We start from the raw sequence: 16,281 nt of genomic DNA on the forward strand, positions 1-16,281 counted from the left end.
ATTCTAACCTCTCTCCTCTCTCCTTATACCTTCTCCATTTGCTCTTGGTGTTTGTAAGCCATTAGAGGAGTGACACTTGTGACTCTAAGCATTCCAAAGTCAATTTAAGGAGGAATTGGGATTGTTATTGCTACATAACAATCAAGGTAACATTATAAACTCATTCTTATGTTAATATGATTACTTGTATGCTAGAATTAGGGTTTATAGTCTTGGATTCAAAGCATGTACAATAGAGAAACCTAGATCCAAGCATTAGGGTTTGTATGAGCACATAGGATGTCTTATGATCAAAACCCATCAGTGGTATCAGAGCCTAGGATGGTTTCAATTGTATTGATGCATTGTATACCTAAAAAATTCGATTTTTGATGTTTTAGAGGCTGGACTCGCCGAGTCCAGGCTTGACTCGACGAGTCAACTCGTCAGATAATGCTTATCTCGGGATTTCTTGCTGTTTTTGCATATGGATAGTTAAATTATCATGTTAGATCAATATAAATCCGATTTTATGATATATATGACTATATCCTTGATCTAATTAAAGATAATTATCAATTAATAAAATATTTGTTTCCTTATATGATAATTAATTTATTATTTTGATTAAATTGATAAATTGTTTTGCAAGAAATCATTAAATAAATCAAATATAGATAATTATGTGATTAAATGTTAATTTAGATTATTTGTTATTTGATCCTTGTTGTTATGAAAAGTTTCATATTTTTACCATTTAGGTTTTATAGTTTAAATTTGAACCCAAAAATTTTGTTGTTTTGAAATTTAAATAGTTAAAACCCTAATGTTTTGAAAATGGTTTCAAAACTTGCCCTCAAGTTTTGGAATTTAAATTTTGATTATAAGGTTTAATTTTGATGTATATTTAAATTCTAACCCTAATGTTTTGAAATGTTTCAAAACTTGCCCTCAAGTTTTGGAATTTAAAAGTTGATTAAAAGTTAATTAGGAATGTTAAATTCTAAAACCCTAGAAATGTTTTGAAAAGTTCAAATACACCCTTATGGTTTTATTAATTAATTAAGGAGTATAATTATAAGAGATTTAATAAATCCATAAAATTTTAGGTTAACAATTTAATTGAATTAAAAGTGTAATTGTTAAAGTTAACCACATAGTATTTTAAAAGTATAAAATGCACCCTATACTATATATAACATTAAAAGTCTAACATTATATATATGTATGAGTAAAAGTCAGTCTTACCGTTAGTAGGCCTCATTCACGAAGCTGGTCTATAAGGGGTGTTTAAGGAAATTGCCTATAAAATGGCGATTGAATAGGTATTCACTCTTACCCACCGCACTCTTGACTAGTGGAGGGTCGTTAGCTGAACGGGTAGCATAGGACAAAACCTTCCATTATAAGTATAATGAAATACAAAGTAACTAAATGTTTTTCAAATTCCCAATCTTAGTTACTTAGGAAAAAGTGAATTGATGCAATTCCATGAAATTACACTTTGTGTCCTTGCGAAGACGTTAGTGGAGCGTGTGTGGTTTACCGGCACACTAAATGGTTCTAAGCAAAGGTAGCAAAGGGTGACTCAATGTTTGGCATAGTTCGGTGGAGCACGTGTGGTTTACCGGCACATCGAATAGGTGACTGTAACATGTGAGGGCACCATGTAGTTTGCATGGTTATTCACACCCGCTTTGTGATCCTCGGCATCCCAGTCACAAACAAGAGGGGCATATCGAGATTTAAACATGCCATTGAAAGTTCAATGAATCTTAAAGGATCTAGGAGTTTTCATAGATTTAAAACTTAAATTTCTTTTTCGTTTTTCATGGTGGAAATTAGTGAATCGTCATTCACTTACCTTCAAATATTCTTCAATTAGGGTTACGGCATCCCTCTCCCGAGTTGTAGAATATTGTGTTGGGTCCTAGCCTTAGTATCTCATTTGGGTGATTTACTAAGGACTCAATCAATCAACTAACTTGAATTTGTTTCTCCCGTTTTGTAGATGTCAAAGTTTGACAACTAATGTCTTCCCAAATCCCGTGGAACAAGCATTCCACATGAAGATGATATTCCACGATTCGATCGAGGAACAAGAGATCATGCTTGACTTCCTCCTCCTCCTCCAATTATTCTCCCTAACCCACAAGTTCAAAGGCTTGAAAAGTTCAAGATCACTCAAGCCCTTTTGGCAAGTGAACATAAAGAAGGAAAGTCGGTGTGTGCACACGTCCTAGGGATGAAGTCACACATTGATAGGTTAAGAATGTTGGGATCTGAGGAAATGGCTGTTGATTGGGTTCTTCAGTCACTTCCTAACTCATATAGTGAGTTCGTAAGAGAGTACTATATGATGAACCGCGACGTGACCCTTATAGATCTCACCTATATGCTTATTGCTACTGAATCAGCAATGGTTTGGCGCAATAGAAAAGCAAAGTTGATTGGTGAATATACCTTCGAGACCTCTATGGATATAGACAATGGCAACGAAAGACATGCTATGATTGTAAAGAGTGATCATAAGAGAAAGGCGATGTCTGAAGTAGTTCCATGTCCTGTTCCAAAAGGAGTCAATTTTCTTTTATTGCCAAAAGAAGGGGCATTAGAGACGAAGCTGCCCTATTTACCTAAGAGATCTAAGAGATGGGAGAGTCAAAACATATGGCTCTAATTTAGGTAAAATCCATTGACTAACTCTTTTAAGATTCATTCTAGATTCTGAATACATAATGTGATAAGATTACAATTGATGTTTTGAAGGATCGAAGAAAAGAAAAGAAGCTTAAGGGAAGAAGTGAGTAGAATCTAACCGTGAAGGAATGGATTTCGATCGCGTTTCTCGAAGATTAGAATCTTGAGCTACTACTTAGAGTTAGAATTAGATTGCTAAGAAAGATGTATTAACATAAGTTTTTCAATGAGTTGCATTGTAAGGACAAATTTTTCCGCCATAAAATAAATTTTGATTTTAAATTTTATTTATTTATCCTTAAAATGGCATGTATGAAAAATTGATGTTAAAATTATTAGCAATAATGGATTTGTTTCTTATTGTGTTATGGAAAGTCAAGAATTTACCAAATAGGGAGAGTTTCCCATCGCCCAAGTTTCAATTGGACAGAAACTTGGAATCATGCAACTTGGTTGCACGATGAATGAGAAATTTTATATTTTGGAAATTAGACTAATTCATTGACAAAGTGTCAAGTGAAGGACTAGGAGATCAAGTACACAAAGTTGCGTGTTGATCAAAGTCCACCATAAGAGTAACAAAGACATTCGTCATGATTTACTAAAGGTTTAGTAAATATGATTAAGTTTAATTATGAATTGATTGAAAATGTTTAAATCAATAGCAGAACGAATAAGAAGAGTCAAGTAGGCAGAAAGATAAAAGTTTCTCCATTCTAAGAAGAAGGGAGAGTACCTTTTATGCTTTATGATAGGTCTTAATGATTAAGAACCATGTCTCAATTGATCCTCTAAGTAAGTCTTAGTACAATTGTATGTTTAAGAAGAGGAATCAAGGATTGAAGAAATGGTTAAATCAAGAAGTCTATCATACTTCGTTCCAATAACAAGTCTTAAAGTTAAGATTGTGGCAATGAGTGAAAAGTATTAAAGGTTTATAACATTCATAAAATGTGGAAAGTTGTGATGTCTTGAATAAGACAAAGACCAACTTGGACCAATTTATGAAGTGTTTTGATAAAAGCTACACTAACTCTTGAATATTTGGTTGTCAACAAATGTTTATTGACAAGAGAATCTTATATGTCAAGGAGTCAGTGGGAGTCTTAATGGTCTTGAAAAGTTTCAAGAACAAATCAAATAAACCTTATCGATCATCACTAGCACACGAGTTGAGTTTTACAACCTATCGTGTTGACGATATTTTGATTCTGTGTTGTTCCAATTGAGTTAATTATGCATGTGAGTCCTATGAGTACTCATTTTGAACGCATAAAAGGCAAAGCACCTTGATCAATGAAAGGTACATTGATAGGAAAAGGGTGAGATGCTTAACTACTTGGAAGACGTGGTGGACAGCTGTGCTACCATAAGGCAAGAAATCAAGATTAAAAAAAGGCTCGGTCCATATGAGTTTGAATTTGTCGTAAACTTTGGTTTTAACAAATTCACATGGATAGGAACAAATACACCATTTAAATCTAAGTGTCATAAGATTTCCTCCTTCATGAAAATGATTGTGAGGAAATGCTTTCACTAAGAAAGATTTTAAGAAGATAGTGATCGTAAAATTGCATTCTCAAATTCAATTATGGTTACGGTATCTCTTTCCATGATTTGAATTGTGAGGTTTGGCAATTAGTCTTAATTGTTTAGACACACATATGAACTACTAAAGGCAAAGGTGTATAAGTTCAAGAATCCTTGATAAAAGATTATCAAAGCACTAAGTATTAGAAACATGGACTTAAGAAATTCAATAGGTATTGTCTCTCTGAAAGTTAAGATGTTTATGAATACATGTCGAAGCTAGTGGGAACATAGGTGTTATGTTTTATAGTAATCATCATGATAGTGGGAGCATAAAAGTTATGATTGTATGATTATTATAGAAAGTATTGCAAGTTGGCAATATTAATTATAGAAAAAAAAAGATTTATACCTTGCAAAGTCGTAAGGGTTGTAAAGTTGTTTTGCTATAATTAAGGGAGAGAATATTATGCTTCATTTCAAATCTAAAGGATTAGGTTGAGAAATGTTGATAAATTTAGTCAAAGGTACATAGTGTGTTCTTAAAATTTCGATTATGATTACGGCATTCCTCTTCAGAATTCGAATTTTGAGAACATAGCAAATAAAACATTATGCGTCGTGTCCCATAAGCTTCGGGTATAGGATCGATTGCAAATGCTTTAATGTTTAACCATTCTAAAATTTTCCAAATGTCTAGCGCATTTAGAGGGAAAAAGGGACTAGAATTGGTTTTGACTAAAATAATTAAACAACTATCAAAGGACAATCCAAAGTTCGACGAGGATTGGTCGCTTGTGAGTAGTTGGAAGTATAGTATTGGAAAATATGGAAATGTTTCCATATTGGATGGACCATATCGACATCATTACAAATAGAAAAGATTCTATTAAGAATGAGTTGTCATGAGGAAAATATGGAAGCGTGTTCATATTGGGAAGTAAATATTGAAAATCTATGACTAGATTAGAAACTTTTATGCAAAAGGATGTTCAAAGGAATGTACTTTGAGTGAGAGACATCATATCTAAGGAATTGTCTTGTAACAATCTACGTTAGAGGACTTTGTAATATCATTGGTAATAGTCTTTGAGAATTTGGTGCAGTGACATTACAAAATGATCGTTGCATAAAGTGTTAGAATCTAGTATATTCTATAAGTAACAAGAATTTGATATTCTTACACTTAAGAAAATGGATTTGGAGTTGTAAAATGAGAATGATTGGAAATGTGTTCAATTTGTCTATTTCACAAAAGTAAGAACCATAGGTAAACATTGTGTGCATGCTAGGAGCATGGGACAAGTGTAATAATTCAAGTAAGAAGTTGATTACCCGAAATGACAAATAATGAGTAATCGATATGGTGATAAATAAAATGTGTTTTATTTATGCTCAAGGGTTGAGGCCATATGGGATTAGTATTATTCTTGTGTTTCTGTAAAGTCCCGAAAAATAGATCTACCAATGATCATAGATAATAACAGATGCAAACATGAATTAATAAACAAATATAGAGCAAAAAGGCCAAGCTTGCATACGCTTTAATGCTATAAAACGTCTGATACAACTTGGAAGTATACGAGAGAATCAACAACCCACAATGACTGACACAACTCGCTATTTAAAGACCTGACTAGAGACCGTAAGGTGTTTACGGCCGTAAAGAGTTTACGGCCGTAAACCCATTCTGACCGTAAACACAAAGCAAATCATAAACAATTACATATCTACTGCTATCTACGACTGTGCCTAGACCAAACCATTGTACAGGGTCTTTCAATCTCCCCCTTGGTTTGGACTAGCTCGGCCCCATTACTTTCTTTACCAGCATGACATCCATTTGGCCCATAGCGCCATTCCACATCTTCTTGCTCAAAATTTCAGCAACCATCCTGGTATACGCCTTGGCTCCTTGGTCATAGATATCTTCAACCACTTTGATCTGAAAATTGCTCAGATAATGAATATCCCATTTCCTGAACTGCAGTAGGTCTCTTCGATCATACAACCGTATGCACCCATTCTTGAGCTTAATGACTGCACCACAAGTACTCTCATCATAAACCCAGCACTCCATAGAACCGAGCGATCCATCTTTATAACTTTGAACAATGGGAAATTGTTTAACTTGAGTCGTGGGTGGCCACATAACCAACTGTAGAGGTTTATCAGAAGAAGCTTCAAACACATCTGGATGTTCCAGAATGACTGACTCAGTAGTTGGCATTGTAGGAAATCCCTTCTTTACTTGCTCATCTAGAAAGAATTTGAACTGCGAAACCTGAGGATTGTTTAATAGATTGATAAAAGGAGCTTGTGATAACTCCGCAAGATCAACCCTTGTTAATGAACTAAAAGCACGAACATCCTTATACAACTCTGAATTACCACTCTTGCGAATAATAATCCAAAGTCGAAGAGGATCATGAAATCCCCAAGCAGCTACACCCGATTGATCTCCAAAAGTATCTCTGAACCGAACAATTTCAAGATCAGTAACAGTGATCAAGGATTCCCCTTTAAAACTGCTCTGAGTGACATTTCGCTTGAATAATAACTGCCCACTTTCAGTATCATCTTCTTGATTTTTCTGAATGATCTCTTGAATATGAGAAGCCATAGGAGGAACAGCTCCAATACGTTCAGCAGAACCAAAAGATTGACCAGCTGGCACATCTACTGGATACGCTTGCACATGTAAATTTATTCTTTGTTCTTCTACGCTTGTTTTATACTTCTCACCAAAATCATCCTCCAGTTTCCTTTTCAATTCGAAGTAGCTTGAAGTCAGCAGATTGAAATGTTCTTGAAGGTCAAAAATCTGCTTATTTTTTACTTTCCTATCCCTTTTAACTTCTGCGAGTTGTCCGCCAAGATAAGTTCTATCTGACTGAAGTTTAGACACTTGAGTACGAAGCTCAATGTTCTGAGCACGAAGTTCAGCTACTTGAATGTCAAGCTCTATGTTCTTCTGACTTAATACAGAGATCTCCTTTCGTAAACTATCAATAGATGAATCATCATCAGGAGGACCCCCTTCACTCATAGAAATGTTCTTTCCTTGAGGACTAGGTGAATGAAGCTGTTCTTCTGCCATATGCAAAGCTAGTCTCTCAGAAGCGGCATCCCTATCAAATCTTGGAACAAGAAAACCAGGCGGAGCTGAAGGGCCACCAACATCAAAAATTGAACTAGGTCCAGTTGCAAACATCTTTGTTGCGGAAAGTCGTGTAGTAGCAGTAGTAATTAGTGGTGTAGGAAGACCACTGACCAAACTAGTAATTAGCTTGGATTGTCTTTCATCAAGTCTTCTCCTCTTAGATTGAGGTTGGTCAGCCTGTGGAGGTATTATACTAACAAATGGTTCAGATGTAGGAGAAATAGACACGGGAGGGGAACATCCCACACCTACCTCCATTGGGATTGAAGTTGACACCATCTGCTCAGAAGTTGGAGTAAGAGTTTCGCTCGATTTTCTCATCTCAGTTGACGGCAAAACACTATCATCGACATTTTGAAAAATCGTGTCAAATATCTCGTTGGACACAACATTAGCACTACTAGCTAAAGAAGCCGCAATATCATCATCATCAAACCTCGTAAGATCAAGATCTTCAAATGAGTCATGTCCATCATCACCAGTACCTATTTCCCTTTCATCCTGTCTTTCATTCGACTCATGTTCATGACTAGAAGCACTTTGATCTCTCTGAGTTGGTGAATCTTCATCATCTTCAGTCACATCTACCACAATGTTTGCTGGAGTCAAACCCTCAGTAGACGTTTTCTCAGAAGAAGTTGGTTTTGATGATTCATATGACACTGACGTCTCATCCAATTCTGTAAACTTTCCGAATTTTTCCAATGGATAACGCCCTCGAAAGACAACTTTTCCTCTTCGGTCTTGCTTAATGAGTCCCACAGTGTGTGGACCCAAAGACTTCATATCCAAGGTGTCTCCCGCCTTTCTAACCTCAGGAAACTACATCTCGACAAACACTTGAATGAAGCGGGGATATTGGAGAAAGGTATCCCTTGTAGAAGCCCGGATGTTTATGACAAATTCCTCTAGGATGAACTTTGAGAAATTGAAATGAATTCCAGAGGCTAAAGATACCAATGCACCATTTGTGCGTTGAGAAATTTCATCAGCCCCACTCCTTCTACCGGATATGCAACTTATGAACACATGAGCCAGAAATCTCCAATACGGATGAAGCAGCTTTTTCAATGTTGGCGGGTAGGTTCCTTCATAACTCATTCGTCGTAGTATTCTCTGAACATCTTCTATGCCAATTTCCGTCGGATAGTTAGGTTGATCATCAATCAGCAACGCGTTTCGAACAAAACTTTCATCGATTACAATATCTCGTCCTTGCACCTTCGCCGCGACTGTGAAATTTCCATCATCATCTATCTGCGTCCTTGCCGTCTCCCAAAACTCACGAACGATGTTCTGATAGATCACTGGATTGACTGTCAATGCTGATGCAACATAGCATTCACGCAACCTGTGAACCATTGAAAGCATATTGGAATGAACGACAGGTGGATCAGCAAGAACTATCGCCAGATTGTGCATGTCTGCAAACTTGAGATTTTCCATTTTCCTGCACTCAAACACAGTTGTAAGAAACCGACACCAATAATAAAACTTATTTTGACCAAAAGTATGACAATAAAATTTTGATCAAAATAAAAATTATTTATTAATGATGTATGTTTACTGCAAAAAAAAAAAATTAACCTTTTGACAATTTTGGTTCTTGGGCCGTAAACTCTAGTTTACGGTCTAGAAATTACTTCGAAAACACGATGCACAATTATCATAGAGATCTTTCAAACAATCCAGAATAATTACACTCGAATTCACGGGCCGCAAACTGGGAGTTTACGGCCTATGAATGTCTACGCCGAAAAAAAACTTAAAATTGGTCTTTCTCTTTGAAATGACGAACGAAAAGCACACAGTCGTGATCATGACGAGAAATAGCATCATAATAAAATAGTTTCGAACCCAAATCATCAAGTTTCAGAGTTTACGGCCTAAGCTTACGGCCGTAAACTCCTCGACTTGAGTTTATTTAATTTTAAACACAATGCGATGTGATTCCGTGAAACAAAATATATATTCGAGATCTACACGATGCTACCTTCACGATGATATACTCGTTTTTTCTGAAAATCGAAGAAATTTTTTTTAACACCTTGAGAGCTTTTTGGGAGTGGTTTGCGGCCGGAAACTGTTGAGTGGGGAGATTCCGGCCGTGAACTCCCCCTTTTTACCTTTTTACCTTTCCACCTTTCTTACCCTCATGCCTCATAGCTACCTAGTCTTTCTATTTTTTTTTCGCCAATTAATTAAGAAGACTTTTTGAGGATTAATTTAATTTTAAAAAAACTTTTAAAATAAAAACTAACACACCATAATTTTAAATGCTAGAAAAATAAAAGAAAAATAAAATTAACATAAAATTTGAAGTTGAAGAAAATTGAAAATTAAATAAAAAATAAAAAAAATCAACGTCAAATAAATTAAGAACCACTTTAACTATCACTTCTTTTGTGATGCTTGGATCAAAGTTATTGGACGGCCTTATTCTACTTGTCGGTACCCTTATCTTCACATCTTCGTCTGACCGATTGCCAGTATTGTGGTCCACTTAAGCGCGAAGGATTTGTGACATTTTTGGACCTTTTACCAATGACATGATTCGGGCATATACCTGATTGTAAATTTCTGGTAATTATTAAAACTCCTAAATCTTACGTGAAATTACCTTATGACCATTTAATTGACTACAACCAGGGATATTGTTGTCCACCTAAATTGAGCAGCGAGATCTACAGACAATCTGTATGAGTTCAATTTTAGGTGTACTGATACGTGTTTCCCGCTTCTTGATATGCCCCAGCTATCAAGAACTTCCAGAGTACTCCTTACACCGGGTGAGCAAACAATCATTCAGAGAGAGAAGGGATATAGAATTCTATTTCTACCTACTTCAGAGGGGTTGAGAAGAAGAAGGTTGCATATGCTGTGTACCAGGTCGGATTAGAAGTCGTGCAAAGGAGACATCATATGGCTAACAGATGAGAAGTTTTTCACACATACAGTTCACACATATATTTCAAGCACATATATATTTCCTACAGAGAAATGGAGTTGCATATGTTGTGTACCAGGTCGGATTAGAAGTCGCGCAAATGAGACAACATATGACTAACAGAAAGAAAGAAAGAAAATGATTTTCTACAGACCTAATTTATCGGAATTTACCAGTCGCCCCATCCAACCGGAATTAAGGACAGAATCCGCACATCGAGGAAAAGTTAAGCCACGGTTCCAAGTACGGGTTCAATTAATGTGACGAGTAGATTCTCATGTTTATCTCCCTGCTCAACCTATTCGAGCGTCGTGATGTCAGATTAAACGGATCTAACTAGGTCAAAATTTGTCGAGTCCTTAAGTTCATTAGGTTCAACTTTCCTAGTCAAGTCCCCCTTTTTTTTTAAAATCTTTCGCGCCTACCAGCACATCGAGCACAGAGCGTAGACGATTCAACTTAGGTACGTTACGCCGATTCAGGTCGTCCTTTATCACTTATTAATATCATTTCCCATCACAATACTTACAACGAAGGCTGCTAACAAAAATTTTTAAATTTCAGAATTGAAATGACACTAATTTGGATTTTTTACTGAAATGACACTATTTTTGGATTTTTTTTTTTTTTGATGTTTTTGGATTTTCTTTCTCCCCCTAAATTTGTGCATGGTTGAGAATTTAAACAAAAGAAAAGTGCGCAAATTTAAACAAACCTAACAAAAATTGAAGACAAACTTAGTAAAATTTGAAAATAGACTAAGAAGACCAAAAATAAATAATAAAAAAAAAATAAAAAAAATAACAAATAAATAAATAAAAAGAAAAAATAAAACCAAACAAAGAAAAAGAAAAGGAAAAGAAAAGAAAAAAAAATTAATCCTCAAAACGTATCATTTTCAGAAATCCCACAAGCACATCAAAACGAGCTTTGTTAAAAGGTTTTGTGAACAAATCAGCCACATTGTTATCAGTGTGGACTTGTTCAATTCGAATTAAGGATCGTTCATAACAGTCTCTGATAAAGTGAATTTTAATATCGATGTGCTTGGTTTTAGAGTGTTGGACTGGGTTCTTAGCAATTTGTATGGCAGCCTCATTATCACAATAGATAGGGGTTTCTGAGTAATTCAAACCATAGTCCAACAGCTGATGTTGGATCCAAATAACTTGAGAACAACAAGCTGATGCTGCCACATATTCCGCCTCTGTTGTCGAGGTCGAGACAGTGTGCTGCTTCTTGCATTGCCATGAAACTAGTCTGTCACCTAGGTATTGACATCCTCCTGAAGTTGATTTCCTGTCAAGCTCACAACCTCCATAATTACTGTCAGTAAAAGCATAAAGATTAAATTCAGAATTCTTCGGATACCAAAGACCCAATTTAGGGCTTCCTTTGTGTAACACCCAAAGTTTCGAAGACCAAGAAAGGAAAGAAAACCCTAAGTTTAGGGGTCGACTCGGCGAGTCCAAGGAGGGACTCGGCGAGTCCGAGCGGGATCCGGGTCGGGGAGTAAGTGACCGACTCGGCGAGTCGACCAAGGAGACTCGGCGAGTCTGGTCTGTGCGAGGAAAACCCTAATTCTGGGAGTTGTATCCTATATAAAAGGGAGTTATGCCCCTCCCTCAGCCTCCATATCATCCTAGAGAAACTGTAAACCCTAGATTCGTAGGAGCCTCCATCATTTGAGAGAAATAGCTTTGGGGGAAGGAAATCTTGGAAGGGACTTGAAGATCAGGAAGGTGGCTTCAAAAGAGAGGTGTAGATCCGAGATCTACTTCAGTTTGTGTTCTTCTTGGAGGTATTAAGCTGCCATTTTCCCTTCCTTGCATCTAGATCTATTTTGTTATGAGTTTTGGGGGTTTTATGGTTGATTAAGACCCATTTCGAGTGGGAAGCTCAGATCTGAAGTTGCTACTCCAGATCTAAATGTATCATGGCCTAGAGACTCATAAAGCATCAGTTGTTGGGTTGATTGTTGAGCGCCTTTGTCTTAAACCCGAGTTTATAATGTTTTGAGCCTAGATCTCCTCAGCCACACGTAAAGTTTGCCACTTTACGTAAGGAATAGACCTTAGAAGAGTGGATCTACAGTTTGGATTCCATGCATGACTCAAAGGTCCTCTGCATGTATGTAGAACCGAATGGACTCGGCGAGTCCTTCGAGTGGACTCAGCGAGTAGCTTGAAGATGAGGAGGAACTCGACGAGTAGGATGAACAACTCGTCGAGTCGGATGAAGTTAGGCATGAACTCGGCGAGTTGGATGAACAACCCGACGAGTTGGTTGAAGATTGTCTAGGACTCGGCGAGTCTGTTCTTGGACTCGGCAAGTCAGATCGCGAAACCCTAAACCCTTCGAGTGGAGACTTGAATCAGTGAGTCGGGTGGTGACTCAGCGAGTTGGACAGGACAGGACTTGGACCTAGTTGGACTCGGCGAGTCATGGATTGACTCGGCGAGTCGAGTCGCGAATAAGAAAGACCCAGAGCAGATGAACTCGGCGAGTCAGTAGATAGACTCGGCGAGTAGGGTTGACCCGAAAGGTTGACTTTGACCAGGATTTTGACCTTGACCAGAATTGACCTAATGACCTTTAGAGGTCAGTTGGACTAAGTGTTATATTGATATTGGTAGCTTGAGGAGCTAGTGGAGCAGCAGTCGAAGTCAGAGGTCAGGTAGCAGTCAAAAGGATTAGCAGCAACAGTTCAGCAGCATCAGGTGAGTTTCCTTCCAGTAGGGACGGGTCTAAGGCCACAATGCCGGCCCATTCAGTTAGCAGTAGTTTCCGGACTTCGGTCCGATGCAGTAGTTAGTATGTTTGATGCCTTCGTGGCTCAGACAGGATTTATGTGCTATGTTTTATGTGTTATGTGTTATGTGTTCCGGGCTACGGCCCGATGTAGTATGCAGTATATGTGTTCATGCTAGTTGATATGTTATGCTATGCTATGTTCAGTCAGTTAGTCCGGACTTCGGTCCGATGCAGGGGACAAGGTCCCAGTCAGTTTCTGGACTTCGGTCCGATGTAGGGGGCAAGGCCCCAGTTAGTCCGGACTTCGGTCCGATGCAGGGGACAAGGTCCCAGTCAGTTTCCGGACTTCGGTCCGATGTAGGGGGCAAGGCCCCAGTTAGTCCGGACCTCGGTCCGATGCAGGGGACAAGGTCCCAGTCAGTTCCGGGCTTCGGTCCGATGCAGTTAGTTCCGGACTTTAGTCCGATGCAGGGGACAAGGTCCCAGTCAGTTCCGGACTCCGGTCCGATGCAGTTTCCGGGCTTCATCCCGATGCAGTGGGCAAGGCCCAATATGTGTTTATATGTTATTGTATGCTATGTGGTAATTTGGGGGAGCTCACTAAGCTTCGTGCTTACGGTTTTCAGTTTTGGTTTCAGGTACTCAGTTTTCAAAAGAGGAGCTCGGGGAGATTGCAGTGCACACACCATAGTTAGTTAGCCTGGGAATGTTTGACTCTGATAATGATATTATGTTTTGAATTAATACTCGAGAATTTATGTTATGACTTATGATACAGTTTTTATAATTATGATTCTAGTAATGCTTTTAAAGAAAAAAATTTTGGTCGTGATTTTTGGGTCGTTTCACTTTGATATATCGAAAAATTCTTTTAACAGCAATAAGATGAGAGAGTTTAGGATTAGCTTGATAGCGTGCGCATTGACAAACTGCGAACATAATGTCTGGTCGACTTGCAGTAAGATACATTAGGGATCCGATCATCGATCGATAAAGAGTTTGATCTACGGGTTCGCCTTCTGGATCTGGAGTCAGGAGGGGTCGTTCAGCCATCGGTGTTGAGGCAGATTTAGCATCATGAAGTGCGAACTTCTCAAGAATATCATCCACATACTTGGCCTGATGAAGAAGGATGCCATTTGAATTCTGTTTAACCTGAAGCCCTAAAAACATGGTCATTTCTCCCAAAGAACTCATTTCAAATCTTTTCTTCATTACACTTTCGAACTCCTTGCAAAGTTGTTGGCTTGTTGATCCAAAGATTATGTCGTCGACATATATTTGAACAAGTATCTGGTCCTTGTCGACATGCTTTATAAACAATGTTTGATCAATAGTACCACGTGTATAGCCATGTTCGAGCAAATGCTTTGTTAGAGTTGCATACCATGCTCTAGGAGCTTGATGCAGCCCATACAACGCTTTATCCAACTTGTAGACATGATTAGGAAACTTCGGGTCGACAAACCCTGGAGGTTGATCAACGTAGATTTCTTCCTTCACCTTGCCATACAAGAAGACAGTCTTGACATCCATTTGAAAAACAGTGAAGTTCATATACGAAGTGTACGCCAAGAAGATACGAATGGCCTCCAAGCGAGCTACAGGAGCATAAACCTCAGTGTAGTCAAGACCCTCGACTTGTCGAAACCCGCGAACTACCAGTCTGGCCTTGTTTCGCACAATGACCCCTGAGTTGTCCTGCTTGTTACGATAGACCCACCGTGTATCAAGAGACTTTTTGCCCTTTGGTAACTCAACTAACTTCCAAACACCTAGTTTTTCAAACTGATGCAATTCTTCATGCATCGCATCCACCCAGCTAGGTTCATTTAGAGCCATTTCTACATTCTTGGCCTCAATTTGAGAGATACAACAAGAATACAGACATGTATTCACGTCTCCACTTTGACTTCTAGTTTTAACACCACTATCTAGCTGGCCTATAACGTTTTTGAGCGGATGATCTCGTTGAATCCTAGAGGGTATTTCTTGGCTGATGTCATTGATGGAGACAGGTAGAGTGTGAATGTTAAGACCTCCTTCATTTGCTTCTTAAGTAGAACTAGATGGTTCTGCAACATACTCATCTGCAATAAGGTCAGGAAAGAGTAATTCCATCAGGGTTGAAGAGACAGCGGAAGCATCATTTGGAATGAACTCTTTCTCTAATGATGTGGGAGGTCTTGATTCAGCATCCGAAGAATCAATGTGGTCTGATTGAGGATTGTCATGTTCCAATAACGGCCTCCCTTGAGAATTAGCAGAAGACTTATCGAAAGATGTTGCAGAAGACTCCCCTTCAATTTCTGCAGATGGCTCCCCCTCAGATGAAGCAGAAGACTCCCCCTCAAATGGATCAGAAAATTCTCCCTTGTGCGAATCGGAGGACTTCCATTCGGTTGAAGCTTTAGACTTTCCTTTCAGTGAATTGGAAGGTTTAGATACAGGTTTGTATACAACTTCTTCGACTTCATCTTCAGAGATACTCTTCAAATGCGAATCAGTTCTTGAGACATCATTTGAACACACGTTTAAGGATTTGAAAAGTGACGTGTAATCAAATAACCAGTCCGGACCCACTCTTGCGTCTATCTCATTCTCTTCCAACCAACGCACGTCATAGGATTCCACAATCTGTTTGGTTTTCTTGTTGTAGACTCTATAAGCAGTACGTGCAGCATACCCAACAAAATAGCAGTCATCAGCTTTGGCATTAAACTTCGGATTGGCATCTAGGTGAAGAAGGGTGCAAGGACAGCCAAATACTCGAAAATGACTAACTGACGGTTTGTGACCATAGTAAATTTCATATGGAGTTTTCATTTGAGCTTTGTTGATGACTACTCGATTCTGAACATAACAGGCAGTGTTTATTGCCTCTACCCAAAAGAAAACTGGGAGCTTGGAGTCACACAACATCGTCCTTGCAGCATTCTTAAGTGTTCTGTTTCGCCTCTCAGCAACACCATTTTGTTGAGGTGTGTGAGCGGAACTAAATTGACGTAGGATCCCCTTCGCAGAACAGAAGTGATTGAGAACAGAATTCTTGAATTCCATTCCATTATCAGTGCGAAGAGCCTTCACCCTATGATTGGTCTGATTCTCAACAAGTATGATGAACCTCTTGATCAATTCAGTGACGCCAACTTTATTGGATAGAAAGAAAACCCACGTAAAACGAGAAAAATCATCAATCACAACTAGA

Source organism: Lactuca saligna, chromosome 8, assembly GCF_052625555.1.
Source record: "Lactuca saligna cultivar CGN05327 chromosome 8, ASM5262555v1, whole genome shotgun sequence".
Lineage (NCBI taxonomy): Eukaryota > Viridiplantae > Streptophyta > Magnoliopsida > Asterales > Asteraceae > Lactuca > Lactuca saligna.